Genomic DNA, 17,666 nt, shown 5'->3' with positions numbered 1-17,666 from the left:
TCTGAACTTAATGGATGAGTTATTTATGAGAGTATTCAGTTATCTAGAGAACACTAGTTGCATGCATGCATGCATTAACTGACTGAACTCACAATTCATTCCACAAACTCTTTGGAACTAATTTCACTGGACTTAACTCAGTTAACTGAGCTAACTAATTACAACTCAAATACAACTCATCATTATATCCTTAATTAAGGGATAACTTCCTCAATCAAAGGGATAACTGTTGCATGACCTCACAAAGACTTCATGTTTGAATTTCTCCAACTAATTAACTCAAGATGAATTAATTAATTATTTTTCAAACAACTGGTGAGACTAAATTCGAATTTTAATTCTCAGTTTTAATTCAAGGACAAATTAAAATTGGTATATATCCTGAAATGCTATCTATAGCGCCGCTATTTTTAGCTTTTCTTGTTGCTATTTTCAACACACCCTCTCAACAATAAAGGGATTATTTGACAACCCGATCCTGTCTCTATGGAACTCGAATTTACATTTTGGCAATGCCTTAGTCAAAATGTCAACATCTTGCTCCTGGGTGGAAATATACTGCAACAACATGATCCTCCTCTCCACATCGTCTTTGAGATGATGATATTGAATGTCGATATGCTTGGACCTATCATTAAAGACTGGATTCTCAGAGAGTTTGATACAACTACGATTATCACAATTGATCACAGTTGGATCCATCCTCTTATCAAACAAACAAACTAGAATTTTCTGCATCCAAATGGCCTCACATGCTACCTAACTTGCGGCTATGTATTTAGCCTCTGCTGAGCTGAGTGCAATTGACCTCTTTTTCTAGCTGTACCAAGAAACTGTAGCTGAACCAAGGTTGAAATTTCCTCCTGATGTGCTCTTCTGATCTGATGGTCTCCCTACCCAATCTACATCTTTGAAGCCCTGTAGCTTCACTCCCTCTGATCATCTATACCACAATCCAAATTGAGATGTGCCTCTAAGGTATCTAAAAACATGCTTCACTGCCTTCCAAAATAGTTTGGTAGGCTAAACCATAGCTTCACTCAGCTGGTTCACCGCATACCACAAATTTGGTCGTGTGTTCACTAAGTACATCAGTGAACCCACAAGTTGCCGATACACAGTAGCTTCTACTACCTCTCCTAAAGTTGCATCCTCCTTCCTCCAGTTACCTGCTAGAGGTGTCTGCATGGGCTTGCACTTCTTCATGTGGAATCTCCTAAGTATCGCATTGGCATACTTGCCTTGTGACATAAACACTTCCCCATCCTTCTGCAACACTTCCATGCCTAGCAAGTAGTGCATGAGACCCATGTCTTTCATCTCAAACTCTCTTGCAAGGTCCTCCTTGCAAGACATGATCAATTGATCACCACCTATCAATATCAAATCATCAACATAAAGGACAATGATCAACTGCTTACCTTCCACCATGATGTGCTACAAGTTCACATTTGTTTCACTCTTTGTGAAGCCCAACCCGGTGAAGTAGTTGTTGATCCCGGTGTACCAAGCATGAGGTGCTTGCTTTAGCCCATATAAATCTATCTTGAGTCAGCAGACATGTGACTCACGATCAAAGCTCTCCAATCCTTCTGACCATTTTATGTACACCTCTTCCTTAATCCTGCCATTGAGGAATGCATTCTTCACATCCATCGAATGGTTCTTCCAACCCATCTATGCTAATAGTGCCAACATTGATATGATAGATGAGTACCTTGCTATAGGAGAAAAAGTCTCATCATAGTCGATCCCCTCAACCTGTGAGAAACCACGAGCAACAAACCTTGCCTTATGTTTCTCCACACTACCATCAATGACATGGTTTACCTTGTAAAGCCAATGGGAACTCACAACTCACTTGTTCTCTGGTCTTGGAACCACATCCTAAACACTGTTCTGAGCTATGGATTCATACTCCACCATAGCATCAACCCAAACTGGCTGCTGCACTTCTTCCTCAAAGGAAGATGGTTCAGTCTCTACACATTCCCCAACAAGGGCCATGTAACCAGTGTACCACTCAGGTGACCTCCTCTGTCTGCGCTGAGAAGATGGTTCTCCCACATTCTCTCTCACATCCAACAACAATTTGTCATCTTCTCTCGTGTGCTTCCGACCATCCCTGGAAGACTCTGCATGAGTGGATGTCTCCACTCCTAAAACCTCTGCATGTGGCTACTCCACATCAGTCTGAGGCTCCTCCTCCATATGAACCAAAAGCTCCTCCTCTGCCTACATCTGAGCTCCCTCTCAAGGGAAACTTGCATGGCCTTCAACTCATTGAACTTAAGATCCCTGCGAACCACTATCCTCTGACTGGTATGCAAATACACCAGGTAGTTGTGCGAAGTATCAATGTACCTGACAAGTATCCCCAACTCTGTTGTCAGCTCTAGCTTCTTCCGTGCATCCTTGGTCACATGGCAATAAACCGAGCAGCCAAAGATCCTAAAGTGACCCACGTCTAGTCTCTTGCTAGAGAAAGCTTCCTCTGGTGTCTTCATCCAAAGTATGCGATGCAGACTTCTATTCTATAAGTAAACCATATTGTTGCATGCCTCAGCCCAAAAATGAAGTGGTAGGCCTTGGTCATGCAGCATCGCCCGAGATGCTCCCACAATCATTATGTTCTTCCTCTCAGACACCCCATTTTGTTGTGGGTTATGAGGTACTGTCAACTCCTGTTTAATTCCTTCTGCTGCACAAAAGTCCTTAAACTCTTGAGAGACATACTCTCCACCATTGTTGCTTCTCAAGGCCCTAATCTTGTTTCCTGATTCTTTTTGAACCAAGGCTTTGAACTCACAAAACCTTGAGAAGGTTTGATCCTTTGTCTACATGAAATAGATCCATCATCTACAAGAAAATCATCAATGAAAATAACATAGTACCTTTGTTTAGTAGTGGAGGCTATCGTGAATGGTCCACACACATCTGTATGAACTCACTCCAAGATTGCTTCAGCTCGACTGTCTCAATCATGAAAGGAAGATTTTTCATAGTTACCCAAGGTACAAGCTTTGCATGTGTCCACCTGCTCAAGTTTACCGTTGGGAAGTCCGATAGGAATATTTTACATTATCTTCAAGGCCCCATGATGCAAGTGGCCCAACCTTCTATGCCATAACTTGCCAATATCTTGGCTTTGCACCAATTCTGCTTTGGAACTCAATGCAGCATAGTCATCTACCTCCAGCTTGTAGATATTCTTCACTCGAATCCCAATCCTCTTGGTCTGACCTGTGGCTATGTGTCTCAGGAATGCCTTTCCTCTACTGAAGACTACATCATAGCCTTTGTCTTCCAACATTGCAACCAATGCCAAGTTTTTCTTCAGTCCAAGCACATACTTTACATCAGTCAGGGTGGGAGGAGCTCCATGCTCCCTCTGAAACATAACTATACCTTCACCTGAAACACGGTACTTTCCATCATCGCCCATCTCTATGTGCATATAGAGGTCTTTCTCCTCCAAGGTACTGAATAAACTCTTATCGCCAGTCATGTGGAATGAAGCTCCACTGTCCAGGTACCAAACATAACCCACCATCAATGAAACCATGCATTTAATGAGGGTAAAATCCAATTCGAACTCTGAGGCTAGTGCCTTACCATCTAATCCTTTCGAGGATCCCTTCTTGGATTTCTTCAGTGGGAAATTTGTTGCATAATTTCCCACCTCATGAGAATTAAAGCATTGCACTTTAGATTTGTCAATCTTCTTCCCATCATGGGAAGAACTCGATTTAGAATGGGAAGCATTCCCTTTCCGTTTCCACGCCTTACTTGCTAAGGCCAGATTTTCTTCATCATCATGCTTTGATGAAGAACCATCTATGGTTCTTCTCATGATCTCATCCTGCATCAGATCCAACCATAGTCGTTCCCAATCTGGCAGTTTCTCTCTTCCATTCATTGAGTCTTGGTATCTATGCCAGCTCTTAGGAAGACCGAGGAGAGTAAGACTCACCATATCATCATCAGCTGTCATGATTCCTACACTGCCAAGCTCATCTCTGCAGGTGGTGAGCTTGTTCAGATATGTATAGATCATTTCACCCTTTTCACACTTGATTTTCTGAAGCTTACCTTTCGAGGCCAACTTTCTCTAGTCATTGTTGTTCTGATATATATCCTTTAATGTCTTCCACATTGAAAACAAAGTCTCCTTCGCATGGAGACTCAAGACAATATGGTCTCGAACTCCCTCTAGAAGAATCCTCCTCGCTCTCGCCACACATTTCTTCCATTCCACCAATTCTTGGGCATTAACTACTGCTAGTTTGGGGACTTCTTGATCAATGAAGTCCTTCAAACCATTTTCTTCTAATACCGCTTTCATTCGATCCTTCCATGCTATGTAATTCAAGCTGCCATCCAGGACATACTCGAGTCTCAAGCCATTAAAGGCCATTGGTGAACTTTGAGATGTGATAAGAAATATATTTTTTACCTACAATCAAGAACTTCAAACTTCAAACTTCTCCCTTCTTTCTATATTATTCTCCACTTTGATCAACTTGGCTTCGATACCATGTAGAAATTCTCACTGTAGATTAAACTAATTATGGAATGTACTAAAGCAAAATACTTAATCTACTTCTAGAATAAAACTTGTGGAATCTTAATCGATTTTTAGCAAGATCAAACATAACACATATAACAAAGAAGAAGATTCAATCACACATGAAACACAGAAGAATACTCTGGGGAAAGCGTCAGCTAAAAACCCAACTATATGTATTATCATATAAGTGGAAATATTTCAAGATTACACAAAGCTTTAGCTCTCAAGCTATCCAGCTCTTAGTACAATCCCTCACTACTGCTCATAGATAGAATAGACAACACATATGCCTTCTCCTTTGTCCTCCAAGCCTCCTATTTCCTTGCATAGTTTTCCCTGCTGCGCCATCTATTACCTAGTGTGATATTGTCACGTATACATGCAGGTACACAGAAGAAAAGTCACGTATGGAATTTGGCACTAATTAAAGAATACCAAGGGTCCTTACCATGGTATTAACTCACAGTATTGACCATAGTAATAGTTACTTGATCCTATCCAAGATTACCACCTGCACTAGTATAGTTTTGGACCAAGGTATTGACTAAGGCTCTAACTATATAAGGAGGTTAAGATCAAAGTGCTAAGTGTGCATGTAAAAGGGTTTTCAATGAATACTTCAATCTGGAATATATTTGTGTTGTAAGGGCCATAGTTAACACATAGATCTGAAATAATTATGCACTAATGAATACAATGATAGATCATGATCGCTTGAAGGAAGATCTCCCAAGATGAGCAATCAAGATGGAACAACATCTATCAGACCACCACTCTTCAATGGAAATAATTTAATGTATTGAAAGACAAGAACTAGATCCCACTGTAGTAGATATTTTCAGAAGGCATCAGTGGTTAGGTTTCTTTGAGATGATAAAGGGATATGATGATGATATCACTTATGAATTTTCCATGGCCCTAAACTCTCATTCAAGAGCGAGTGCCACTAATGTGGTGAGGTGATTATCCATTATTATCAATCCTAAGTTGATTATCAGGGTGACAACCCTTCCCCTAGGGGTCCAATGGGGAAAATAAGAGAAGTCTCACAGTATCATTGTTAAGAAGAATTTATTCACTGTTGATGAGAAACCAATTGAAGATAAAAATGGAGTCACAAGGGAGAGCCTATCCTATCCCTGGGATGATGTGGCCTAACATATCCTTAGGTTCATCTCTTATGAAGGAAGACTGAGTGTAGTCTATGGCTACCACCTCATACTATTGCATGAAATGAGATTTCAAGCAAGATTTCCCTTAGCCCAAAGACTCAGTGTGACTTATTTCCTCCTACAGTCGATCATTGACATGAGCCAGAAGGTTAAAGAGGGAAAGAAGCAACACTTAGGAAACCATGGCTTCATAAAACTAATAGTGGAAGATGCTTTGAATAAATTAAGGGTTACTTTCCACCGGTCCACATTCATGGATGATCCAAGACGATCTCTTTACACCAGTGGCATGGAAGAGGCTCAAAATTCAACATGGCAGAAAGTCAATTAAGTTGACATTATATCGAAGTGCACGTCGCCCTAATTCGAACGATGTTAATGACACTCCAATACAAGTACATATGAAGAAGATAGAAGTAGTCAAAGTTATGGATTGACTTGCCCTTATTGTAGGCTTAAGGATGGCACAATTTGGCAAGAACTCAGCACCAGAATCTAGCCAGTTTTCCAGGTGAAATTATGGGTCCATTAATTTGTCTTCTATCGCCTAAGGTTCTAGAAAATTCCCAAAAGGGGTGGTGGTTTTGTTTTATTTTTAAATAAAAAAATAAATATTAAATATGGGGCAGGCAGCCATGACCTCGCCACCCCCAGAACCACCGTAACCAAATAACATTTAATTTTGGCTAGGCGTCCATCACCCCTACCACCTTGGAGCCCACACAACGAACAAACATAGTATATGTATGGTGCGGCGTGGGTTGTCAACCTCCCCACCCCTCCACCTCACCATGATAATGCAACCAAAAATGGACCTGACACCCCAAAATTAACCAAAAATTAATACGTAGGTTAATTTGGGAGGGGCGGGATTTGATCACTCGACCCCTCCTCAATGAATTCCTAAGTTTGCCATTGCGCCAAATCACTTTCTTATTTAATCCACCCAACAAACATTATATGAACCTAGTTGCTCAGTGGCTCGGGAGGAGGGAGTGCACATGTACTTCAAGACACATGATTTGTAGGTGGCAGAACCCTGAGCAGGCTTGTGACAGGGGCCGGAACCTTGCCTGAGCACATTTTCCATGGGGACAGTTTTGGTGCAGTGTCAGAATTGGGCAAGTTTTATGTCAATTTTTCACCTCTTGATGACAGGAACTCAATGGTGATGTTATTTTATACAATAGAGCTCTCTATTTTTCGGATATTTTCCAGAGTGGAGGTATAAGACTCCTTTTTTTTGTAAATGATGATTGTACTCTTCTTTCTCATGCCACTTAATGAATGAAGGCCTCCCCATCTTTGGGCCCTCGTGTTCAGTGGGGAGGCCTTTATATTAAAATATTAAAAACCATAAATACATAAAATAATATTGCTTCAAATAAAATCCTACACAATCTAGATGCAATCTAATCTGTCTCAGGATCCTATAGAAACTCTCGGTTCTGAAAAGGGCTTTCTAGATCTCCCAGAAAGTGTCTTCAAAGTTTCGCCTTCAATACTTCAAAGCTGCTCCAAAACTCTTCTCTCACTTTTCTATCTCCTTGGAATAACACTACCATATTGATCCGGATTTAAGTAGGAACGCAATAGATTACAGAGATAACCATAAATACAGAGATGCGATAACCATAAAAATAGAGATGCAGCGGAAATAATACTTCATTTCATTACTGTAAAATACTGAAATATGTTTACAAACAGAAATGGAAAGAAACCAGCTAGGGCGATGGTAGCTTATCTCTGAGAAGAGATGTGGCGGCTACATGCCTCTGAACTGTTCCGAACTGTATTACAATGAGGCTCGAAGGCCTATTTATTGTTGAGAAACAATGGAAAACCCTTCACATCCCGAAACCTAACCCTAGAAGATGAAACGCCAAATTGTGGGCCCCGTTTGGGTAAATTGGTACATCAATTTCCCGGGGTCGTAACTTTGGCATACGATCTCCGTTTGACGCGTACGATAGCTCGTTAGAAAGATCTATCCGAGTACTACCACTTTGGGAGGCAACATTGGTCTACGACCCATGTTGCCCCAGAATCCCAAAAAAAACGTCGTTTAGGGCCTCAAAACGGCTCCGGAAGTTCAGGACCCGAAAAACTGCTAAAAATAGTAAACTGTGATACAATTTAGGAAACTGAAAAGACTGAAAGAGACAGTTGTGGGGGTCCAAATGGGTTGGTGGGTGGCCACCAACATCCACCTGGATCATTCCTCCCCCCTTAGGAAGCAATGGTCCCCATTGCGTTGAGTTCCTCCATCTGCTGAACTTGTCCTGCAATCTGTGATGTGTCCAGTGATGGTGGGAAGCATGGTCGATGATGGTCCACATTGAATACTCGGTGCAAGCGAAGGAATGGAGGAATGCTGTGCTCCAAAGCATTGTTCCCCATAGCCTTGGTACTGCTGTATGGACCATGTCGGAGTGGTCTGAGCTTCTGATGGGTTCTTGTAAGGCGTTCTTTCTGCAGATGTAACCAAACTTTGTTTCCCACCTGAAACTTGTGTGGTACCCATGTCCGTGAGGAGAAGTTGTTCCTGTGTTTTGTCATGACCGTATCCCTTTGCTGTTGCTGCTGCGTGGAGGAACCCTTTGCAGGGGTCATGGATGTAGCAACGATCTTCCCCTTACTTTGGGAGTGAACCAAACAGATGAATTTCCTGGTCTGTGATATGAGCTTGCTGCCTTTTTTGGTAGTGATCAAAGATGTGGCGGTAGGTGGGGCTACCTCTGGTATCCTGTATAATGAATCATTCAAAGAAATAATGACAGCACGAGGCCTTGACTCATACACAGCATGTCGCCTCCACAAGTATGGTTGGCCTAATAATACATCGCAAACATCCAGAGGTGTAACATCACACAATACCTCGTCTGTGAAGGGCTTGATGCTGTAGGGAAGGCGGCACTGCTGGCGAACTTTCAGATCTCGCCCTTCATGAAGCCACCCGATACTGTACGGCTGCGGGTGCGGTGTAGTCGGTAGGCCCAACTGCTTCACGACCTCTGCTGAAATGAGGTTCTTTTGGCTGCCACTGTCGACAATGAATTGTAGCGGCGAACCCTTCACCCACATCTGTGAGTGGAAAAGACGCTCCCCCTCTTCTGGATCTGTGGGCTCATCTTTCTGGATCTTGGCAGTGGCAACAGTGGCGCTGGGATCCGCATCAATGATCTGCTTCCCTTTGCCATTCCCCTTGTCGGGTTCTGGCTCAGGATCAGAACATGCATCTGATTCGGAAGCCTTCAACTCGGCCACCAGCGACTGCTTGGTCCGACACTCACTTGTGTTATGAGTGGGACTTTTGTGGAACTCACACCACTTTCCTGTGTCCTTCTTCGGCTTTGTGGTGTTGTTCTTTTCTTGTGGCTTCGACGGGTTATCTTGGGTCACCCCGCCTTGGCTTTGTCCTTTGGGCTTCGGGTTTGCAGATCCAAAGTCTCGCTTCTTCTGTTTGAACTTTTGCTCGATTTTGACAGCATATCGGTATGCTGTGCCGAGTGAGGAGATGTTCAAGAACACCATCTCTTCCTGGATGTATTTGTGCAGGCAGCCACGGTATTTGAGTACCAGATGTAGCTCAGAATCTTTGATACCCAACTGTGTGCGAAGGGTATGAAAAATGTTTGTGAACTCCGGCACATCTTGGTCTCGCCCCTGCCGCAGTGTGGTCCATTTGATGTATTTGTCCTCATAGGTTCCGACAGGGTAATACTGCTCCTTGATGGCATCTCGGAAGTCATTCCAAGTGGGTGCGGCTGAAAATAGTGAGCCTGTACTTTCATCCTTCTGCTCGCAGTAGGTTTCCCACCAGTCCTTGACGTGGGGGGCTGCTTTGAGAAGAGCGAAAACAATCTTTTCCCGACTTGAAAATTCATGAACAGAAAAATACCCATCTAGCAGATTTAACCATTTATCTACGGCATCTGCGTCTATTTGACCCTCGAAGATGGGGATTTCAAAATTAACTTGTACCTTGAAGGGTGTGGCGTTTCCAGAGTCGCTTTTGGAAGCCGATGCGTCGCCTCTGGGTAGCCGCTGAAGGATCTGCGCAAAGCTATCCATCATCGCGTTCCTTTGCCGCTCGAGCGCTTCTTCGAGCAAGATTTTGATAGGATCTCCTGCCCCCTCGTCTTTCTTCTCATCCGCCATGGGAGGCCGTCGGGATTTTCGAGGCTGGTCTTGCAAAGGTTCGACCAGTTCAAGCCCTAACTCCTTATATCCCGACCTCGTTGGGGACATGCAAAGAAAAACAGAGAAAAAGCAGACCGCTCTGATACCACTGATCCGGATTTAAGTAGGAACGCAATAGATTACAGAGATAACCATAAATACAGAGATGCGATAACCATAAAAATAGAGATGCAGCGGAAATAATACTTCATTTCATTACTGTAAAATACTGAAATATGTTTACAAACAGAAATGGAAAGAAACCAGCTAGGGCGATGGTAGCTTATCTCTGAGAAGAGATGTGGCGGCTACATGCCTCTGAACTGTTCCGAACTGTATTACAATGAGGCTCGAAGGCCTATTTATTGTTGAGAAACAATGGAAAACCCTTCACATCCCGAAACCTAACCCTAGAAGATGAAACGCCAAATTGTGGGCCCCGTTTGGGTAAATTGGTACATCAATTTCCCGGGGTCGTAACTTTGGCATACGATCTCCGTTTGACGCGTACGATAGCTCGTTAGAAAGATCTATCCGAGTACTACCACTTTGGGAGGCAACATGGGTCTACGACCCATGTTGCCCCAGAATCCCAAAAAAACGTCGTTTAGGGCCTCAAAACGGCTCCGGAAGTTCAGGACCCGAAAAACTGCTAAAAATAGTAAACTGTGATACAATTTAGGAAACTGAAAAGACTGAAAGAGACAGTTGTGGGGGTCCAAATGGGTTGGTGGGTGGCCACCAACATCCACCTGGATCACATATATATAATGTTTTTGTCTTAACCAAATATATCCATACTAAATGGTGTATTGAATACCAACGGTTTGTTTTAACAATATATACGATATATATTGTATGGTTATTATCTATACCCCTCGGCGCAATCAAAACTATATAACATGGCATATCATTTTAATTGTTAAGGCTCAACATATTATACCATATATACATACATATACATATACAAATATATATATATATATATATATATATATATATATATATATATATATATATATATATCTGTGTGTGTGTGTGTGTGTGTGTGTGTGTGTGTGTGTGTGTATGGTATAATTCATAACCATATATGGCGGTGCAACCAATCTACAACCCCTGGCAATTACATTACAACCTCCACATATATTTGTTATAATCTAAGGCTGAAACAGAGCACATAATAATAAAATCCATGCGCCATATCCAAGGTGTAATACAACATTGGTATATGGTCATAAACCATAGCACAAAATCCACCATTTTGGTTAGCACCGATTAAACATAGCTTTGTGTTGGCAGCGCTGTTGGATGTGGTGGACTCAACTAACCTTAACCCCACTTGCCATAATACACAACAATAAATATAATATATGCATCACTATTGTACCAAAGCATGCCGATAGTGTATTGGTAAAGGCGTGGAGTTTGTATTGGATAAGTGAAGTTAAAATGATATGCAAGTCATGCCAATTTGGGAAACAATCAAGTGTGAAGTTAAAATCCAAGGAGTTCTCTACAAGTAAACCATTGGAGCTAGTGCATACATACATATGCAGTCATACAAGGAGGAAAATCGCAAGAGGAGAGAGACATTTGATATGGGTTTTTGATTATTTCCATAGAGGCGCTTGGATTATTCTCATGAAGGAGAAATCTGAAGCTTTCAGCAAATTTAAGTATTTTAAGGGACTTGTGGAAAATGAAATTGATTTGAAAGTCAAGTTTCTTAGATTTGATAGAGGAGGTGAGTACATCTCCAAGGAATTTGATGATTTTTGTGAGGATCATGGGATCAAGAGGAAATACTGCATAACTAGAACACCACAACAAAATGGTGTAGTAGAGAGGAAAAACATGTTTGTCTAAGATATGGCATGCACTATGTTAGATGAGGTTGGTCTGGTAGATACTTTTTGGGGAGAAGCAACTCAAACAATAGTATATTTGGACAATAGAATTATTCTTAGTCCTCATAATGAGTTGTGGAAAGGAATACCAATAAATGTTCACCACTTCGAAGTCTTTGGAAGCAATTTCTACATCAATAGTATTAAAGACAAGCTTGGAAATTTTGAATCAACAACTGATGAGGGCATATAACTTGGCTATTCGTTCAAGAGAAAGGCACACAAATTCTACAAAAAGAGAACCAAAAAGGTAATTGAAGGTATTGATATTGGTTTTGATGAAGTATTGCCTAAATATAATGATTCCAAAGATGTTGTTGATCATGATTTAATAGAATATGAGGACTAAGAAATTTCAGATAAGGATGAAGAAGAGGAAGAACAAAGGAAGACATCCACCACAAAGTGTTTCCATTATGATCCATGTGTTGTCTTTGATGGAAACTCAGTTGTAATAGATATGGTAACTAGGTGAATCCACATGTCAATTCATAGGTGACGGAGTGATGGAATAGAATAACAAAATGATGGGACAAAGTTTTACAGACTTGTAACAGATATGGTAAATAGATGAATATACACGTTAGTTTAGAGGTGACAGAGTGATGGAAAAAAATAACATAATGATGGGAAAAAGGTTTACATATCAGAATCATAAGTTTGATCTGTAGGAATTTACAGGGTAGGTTCCACAGATAGAACACTGAAGGACATTGGTCACAAACAGATCATAGATCAATACACTAGTATTGTTGACGTGGTTAAAACCCTCAAAGATGGAAATAGTCCACGACCTGAGCCAATGCAGCCGCTTCAGGCAATTTATTAATAAAAGGAAAAAAAATTACATAAGCTTCTCTCACAAACAGTCACACTACAAATGACCCTCCATGCTCTTTAAATAGAGATCATGGACCAATCAGGTGTTAAGACACAAATCAAGTGTCGGTAATACCAAAGAGAGAATGAACCATCAGATCACTTGATTTCTAGAACATATCATGATCATTGGATTGTAAGCTACAAAAGTACATAGTAAAGAGACACACTTTAACTAACTCTACACTAGACCAAGTTCTACAAATTCTCACTATAGATTAAACTGATTATGCAATGTACTAAAGAAAAATACTTAATCTACTTCAACAATAAAACTTGCAGAAGCTTAATCAATTTTGAGCAATATCAAACAAAACACATATAACATATAAGAAGATTCAATCACGCACGAAACACAAAAGAATACTCTGGGGAAAGCCTTAGCTAAAAACCTTGTTGTCTGTATTATCATACAATTGGAAATATCTGAGGATTAAACAAAACTTTAGCTGACAAGCTATCCAGCTCTCAGTACAATCCCTCACTGCTGCTCATAGATAGAATAGACAACACATATGCGTTCCTTCAGTCCTTCAAGCCTCCTATTTCCTTGCGCAATTTCTCCTGGGTCTTCCAGCTGCCACCTGTGTGATTCTCACCTCAACACTACTCTGAACTCTGTAGTAACTACACAATCATCAAGGAATGAATTCCTTCTACATGAAAGAGATATTCACATGGGAATAGTCTAGCAAGTTATAGTACATTGTCCCTGCCTTTAATCTCAACCGGGTCCTTGTCTGAACTTACATGGATGAGTTATTTATGAGAGTATTCAGTTATCTAGAGAACACTAGTTGCATGCATGCATGCATTAACTGACTGAACTCACAATTCATTCCACAAACCCTTTGGAACTAATTTAACTGGACTTAACTCAGTTAACTGAGCTAACTAATTACAACTCAAATACAACTCATCATTATCTCCTTAATTAAGGGATAACTTCCTCAATCAAAGGGATAACTATTGCATGACTTCACAAAGACTTCATGTTTGAATTTCTCCAACTAATTAACTCAAGATGAATTAATTAATTATTTTTCAAACAACTGGTGAGACTAAATTTGAATTTTAATTCTCAGTTTTAATTCAAGGACAAATTAAAATTGGTATATATCCTAAAATGCTATCTATAGCGCCGCTATTTTTAGCTTTTCTTGTTGCTATTTTCAACACTCCCTCTCAACAAGAAAGGGATTATTTGACACCCCGATCCTGTCTCTATGGAACTCGAATTTACATTTTGGCAATGCCTTAGTCAAAATGTCAACATCTTGCTCCTGGGTGGAAATATACTGCAACAACATGATCCTCTTCTCCACATCATCTTTGAGATGATGATACTGAATGTCGATATGCTTGGACCTATCATTAAATACTGGATTCTCAGAGAGTTTGATACAACTACGATTATCACAGTTGATCACAATTGGATCCATCCTCTGATCAAACAAATCAACTAGAATTTTCCGCATCCAAATGGCCTCACATGCTACCTAACTTGCAGCTATGTATTTAGCCTCTGCTAAGCTGAGTGCAATTGACCTCTTTTTCCAGTTGTACCAAGAAATTGCAGCTGAACCAAGGTTGAAATTTCCTCCTCATGTGCTCTTCTGATCTGATGGTCTCCCTACCCAATCTACATCTTTGAATCCCTGTAGCTTCGCTCCCTCTGATCATCTATACCATAATCCAAATTGAGATGTGCCTCTAAGGTATCTCAAAACATGCTGCACTACCTTCCAAAATAGTTTGGTAGGCTAAACCATAGCTTCACTCAGCTAGTTCACCGCATACCACAAATTTGGTCGTGTGTTCACTAAGTACATCAGTGAACCCACAAGTTGCCGATACACAGTAGCTTCTACTACCTCTCCTGAAGTAGCATCCTCCTTCCTCTAGTTACCTGCTAGAGGTGTCTGCACGGGCTTGCACTTCTTCATGTGGAATCTCCTAACTATCGCATTGGCATACTTGCCTTGTGACACAAACACTTCCCCATCCTTCTGCCACACTTCCATGCCTAGAAAGTAGTGTATGAGACCCATGTCTTTCATCTCAAACTATCTTGCAAGGTCCTCCTTGCAAGACATGATCAACTGATCATCACCTATCAATATCAAATCATCAACATAAAGGACAATGATCAACTACTTACCTTCCACCATGATGTGCTACAAGTTCACATTTGCTTCACTCTTTGTGAAGCCCAACCCGGTGAAGTAGTTGTCGATCCCGGTGTACCAAGCACGAGGTGCTTGCTTTAGCCCATATAAATCTCTCTTGAGTTAGTAGACAGGTGACTCATGATCAAAGATCTCAAATCCTTCTGACCATTTTATGTACACCTCTTCCTTAATCCTGCCATTGAGGAATTCAGTCTTCACATCCATCTAATGGTTCTTCCAACCCATCTGTGCTAATAGTGCCAATATTGATATGATAGATGAGTACCTTGCTATAGGAGAAAAAGTCTCATCGTAGTCGATCCCCTCAACCTGTGAGAAACCACGAGCAACAAACCTTTCCTTATGTTTCTCCACACTACCATCAATTACATGGTTTACCTTGTAAAGCCAATGGGAACTCATAACTCACTTGTTCTCTGGTCTTGGAAACACATCCCAAACACTGTTCCGAACTATGGAGTCATACTCCTCCACCATAGCATCAATCCAAACTAGTTGCTGCACTTCTTCCTCAAAGGAAGATGGTTCAGTCTCTACACATTCCCCAACAAGGGCCATGTAACCAGTGTACCACTCAGGTGACCTCCTCTGTCTGCACTGAGAAGATGGTTCTCCCACATTCTCTCTCACATCCAACAACAATTCGTCAGATTCTCTCGTGTGCTTCCGGCCATCCCTAGAAGACTCTGCATGAGTGGATGTCTCCACTCATAAAACCTCTGCATGTGGCTACTCCACATCAGTCTGAGGCTCCTCCTCCATAGGAACCAAAAGGTCCTCCTCTGCCTACATCTGAGCTCCCTCTCAAGGGAAACTTGCATGGCCTTCAACTCATCAAACTTAAGATCCTTGCGAACCACTATCCTCTGACTGGTATGCAAATACACCAGATAGTTGTGGGAAGTATCAATGTACCCGACAGGTATCCACAAATCTGTTGTCAGCTCTAGCTTCTTCCGATCATCCTTGGTCACACGGTAATAAACCGATCAGCCAAAGATCCTAAAGTGACCCACGTCTAGTCTCTTCCTAGAGAAAGCTTCCTCTGGTGTCTTCATCCAAAGTATGCGATGCAGACTTCTATTCTATAAGTAAACCATTGTGTTGTATGCCTCAGCCCAAAAATGAAGTGGTAGGCCTTGGTCATGCAGCATCGCCCGAGATGCTCCCACAATCATTCTGTTCTTCCTCTCGGACACCCCATTTTGCTGTGGGTTATGAGGTACTGTCAACTCCCGTTTAATTCCTTCTGCTGCACAGAAGTCCTTAAGCTCTTGAGAGGCATACTTTCCACCATTGTTGCTTCCCAAGGCCCTGATCTTCTTTCCTGATTCTTTCTGAACCAAGGTTTTGAACTCACAAAACCTTGAGAAGGTTTGATCCTTCGTCTACATGAAATAGATCCATCATCTACAAGAAAAATCATCAATGAAAATAACATAGTACCTTTGTTTAGCAGTGGAGGCTATCGAGAATGGTCCACACACATCTGTATGAACTCACTCCAAGATTGCTTCAACTTGACTGTCTCAATCATGAAAGGAATATTTTTCATAGTTACCCAAGGTACAAGCTTTGCATGTGTCCACTTGCTCAAGTTTACATTTGGGAAGTCTGATAGAAATATTTTACATTATCTTCAAGGCCCCATGTGTTATAGACATTTTTGTGCCTTACAGCATTGAGCATGAAATGTCCATAATCTAAGGGATCCAAAGTCCCTAAACATGTTGTTCCTACCCCTAGAGGAACAAGGCTAACTAACCACAGCAATTCACAAAAGTTCTCCAACTGAAACTGCTAAAAAACAAGTCAATTCAGGATCATGTCAACTGCTCCACTGACCATCTGCGCTGAATGTCAACTGCTACACTGGCTACCTACGTTGAATGTCAACTGCAACACTAGCTACCTGCGCTGAGCGAGTTTGGACATGTGGCAGGCTCATTCCTCAAGGTGTCAGAGCCCAAGAAGCTTCCAAAATGACACTTGCCTCATGGAATTCGACTGGTGATGAGTAAGAGGTTCCAAATCTCCAAGTGGAAGCAAGAACCTCCAAGTGGAATCAAGAACTGACAGAGGGAGAGGACACTAGTCAGATCTCAAGCTGACTCATCCTCTCTCCAAAACATCTATATATGGATCTCTCCTCCATGAGATCTTGAGGCTGGAATTTTGTTATTGCAAAGAATTGTTGTTGGTTTGAGACTGGAATCATTGGGTGCTTAATGCTTTGAAGGGAGGTGAAGATAGGAATTCCATTCTGCTGGGAAGGAGATGCTGGATTGGAGCCCTCTGGGTTGTATCTCTTCCTGAACCTTGTTATTTATCAATAAAGCTATCTTGGTTTTCTCCTATATGCTGATGTATCTTTGATGTATGATTGCATTAGTGTATTTGATTTATTTCTAATCCTGAATCATTTATGAATATGAATATCTGCCTTTGTGTTGTGTTCTTCTCTTGTCTCAAGTAGTTGTTCTCTTGTCGCAAGTAGTTGTTCTCTTGTGATCTTGCAGGAAGGCAAGTAGCTGTTCTCTTGTGGTTTTGCGAGGAGGCAAGTAGCTGTGAACACCCAAAGAGAAGAGGATCTAGATCGAGGGACAAACGGAAGACACCGGTAAGTCCATTGATTTCTCTTCTTTCTCATTTCATAAAGGAAGAAACCAGAATAGTTGTCTCTGTTTGTTGCTAAGGCACTGTCACACCTTAGGTGGATAGGATCATCCTGCATAGGCATTTTTCCCCACAACAAATTGGCGAC

The sequence above is a fragment of the Pinus tabuliformis genome, chromosome 4_1, assembly GCF_031772625.1.
Source record: "Pinus tabuliformis cultivar Carrire ecotype Pingquan chromosome 4_1, CPIR1, whole genome shotgun sequence".
Classification (NCBI taxonomy): Eukaryota; Viridiplantae; Streptophyta; class Pinopsida; order Pinales; family Pinaceae; genus Pinus; species Pinus tabuliformis.
Note: the sequence above shows the minus strand (reverse complement) of the source record.